This window comes from Scylla paramamosain, chromosome 22 (assembly GCF_035594125.1).
Source record: "Scylla paramamosain isolate STU-SP2022 chromosome 22, ASM3559412v1, whole genome shotgun sequence".
Taxonomy (NCBI): domain Eukaryota; kingdom Metazoa; phylum Arthropoda; class Malacostraca; order Decapoda; family Portunidae; genus Scylla; species Scylla paramamosain.
The window spans coordinates 12,997,758-12,999,929 of record NC_087172.1 but is presented as its reverse complement, the minus strand read 5'-3'; the positions used below and the strand labels follow the sequence as shown (position 1 = coordinate 12,999,929).

Here is a 2,172-nt window from a genome sequence, read left to right as displayed (position 1 = left end):
ACACACACACACACACACACACACACACACACACACACACACACACACACACACACACACACATTTAACAATACATTCATCCTAGTAAACTAAATAATCTAAAAAAAAAAAAAACAAAGCAGGGTATATTAAGTACTACATAAGTGCTTGACCAGTACTGCTGTGTGTACTCCTGTGTGGCCGTAGCTCGCGTACTCTTCACACCCTCTCCACAAATACCACAGCACGATCTGCAAAAAAAAAATATATATATATATATATATATATATATATATATATATATATATATATATATATATATATATATATATATATATATATATATATATATATATATATATATATATATATATATATAGTGAAATAATCCCCCTCTTTATAAAGAAGCATAAAGAGAGAGAGATGGCGTACACGGAAGGGTGCGGACAAAATACTTAGGAAATTATATTAAAATAATGAATGAATGAATGAATGAAATAAAAGAAATAAATAACCAATGAATATTATATAGTTTTGTACTTCTCTGAGTAAGACTGTCAAGCGGGTTCTGCTTTATGAATAACTTTCACTCTAACTGGAACTCCGGGAGGGACGGGCGCGGCGCTCCCCCTTCAGTCACTTGGTCTGCGACGCGGCTCTCAGAAGCATTTTATTTTTATTCTCCAAGTCGGCGATTTCCTACAGGGAGTCTCCCGCTGGGGAAGCCCTCATGCGCTCGCTCGCTCACACTCGAGGGGCGTTCGCTGCAATGAAGACAATAAACCCTGGCTTTCGAGGAGCTTGAGTCAACGCTGCCTTGTGCGGGGCGGCGGGTGAACCAACGAGACGATTTGGGCACTCACTCACTGGGACGTTGCGGTGAGAGTCGTGGGCATTTTAGTCAAGGATTAGCTTAGTGGTGCGTTTCAGGGATAGGAATGGACGCAGGGAGAGTTTTTTTTTTTTTTTTTTTTTTTTTTTTTTTCTCTCTCCGTGACCTGGAAACTGGTATAAGGGCATTTAATGGACAAGAAAGGCACGAAGATGCTGGGATGAAGGGGACGGGGCTTGTGGGTTGTGAGGCACTAATGTCGGAGTATTGGAATGATCCCTGCAGGAGTATTGGATGGTTTTGTTGACGTGTTGACGAGTGTGTTGGAGGGTTTGGTGTACAAATTATCGTGAATTCGCTTAGAAATTGCAGGGGATTTTTTATCATTAATTTCACTGCTACCAGTAAGATAAATTGTTTGAGTGCTATGTAAGGTATGAGAGAGAGAGAGAGAGAGAGATGGAGAGAGAGAGAGAGAGAGAGAGAGAGAGAGAGAGAGAGAGAGAGAGAGAGAGAGAGAGAGAGAGAGAGAGAGAGAGAGAGAGAGAGAGAGAGAGAGAGAGAGAGAGAGCATGAGTTACACTACCGTGGCTATCAAACAACAATCAGGGCTAATCATAACTGTCCTTTTTCGTTCGTCTCGCGTAGAGAAGACGGGGAAGGGGGAGCCAAGGTCAGGTTAGGTTACGGATAAACCTTACGCGAGGGTCATGGTGCGCTGGTTACCTGGATCGTGTCTTAACGAATAAACACAGTGTAATCCAGGACACCTGTCAGCGATTCCTTTCGTCTTACCTGTCATTACTCACTTGTCACTTCACGGAATTCTTCCACCTGTCACCTATCCATTGTTTCATTATGCCACACCTGTCATCCCTTCAGTTGTGTAATGCAGGGTTTTAACTCCACACCTGCCGCCACCACTACACTCACTCCACTACCTCACCCATGTACTGCTACTCTCACCCTCGCGTCCTCATTGCTCCTCAGTCACACATCATCTCTTAGAGAAAACCGTTTTGGACCTTGCTTTCAACCTTTCGTTTCTTGTTCTACTGTTATCGTTATATTTTTATACTGTATCAGTAAATGCATACTTGACATGTGCTTCTCATGTCAAAGGAAGTTTTGGTGTGAGGGGAGTGGCGAGGAGGGGCCAGGAGGGCCAGGTCCCCGCCATCACCACCGCGCCGCCGCCGCCGCCGCCCGCGTGCTGCTGCCCGAGTGTTCACACAGCAATGTGGTGCAGAAAATGGCAGTGGTGTGCCGAGAGAGAGAGAGAGAGAGAGAGAGAGAGAGAGAGAGAGAGAGAGAGAGAGAGAGAGAAAGAGAGAGAGAGAGAGCGTGGGCGGAATAAGGGA

The 2,172-nt window shown here is 44.4% G+C and overlaps 1 protein-coding gene across 2 annotated transcripts in view; it reads left to right on the top strand.

The window, feature by feature from the left end:
• Positions 1 to 53, top strand: part of LOC135111578 (ALK tyrosine kinase receptor-like) — a 233,162-nt gene extending 233,109 nt beyond the window's left edge. For both annotated transcript variants that reach the window (XM_064025025.1, XM_064025024.1), the window contains exon 13: positions 1 to 53. This exon is cut by the window's left edge. The gene's annotated coding sequence lies outside the window, so the exon portion shown is untranslated.
• The last annotated feature ends 2,119 nt before the right edge of the window (positions 54 to 2,172 follow it).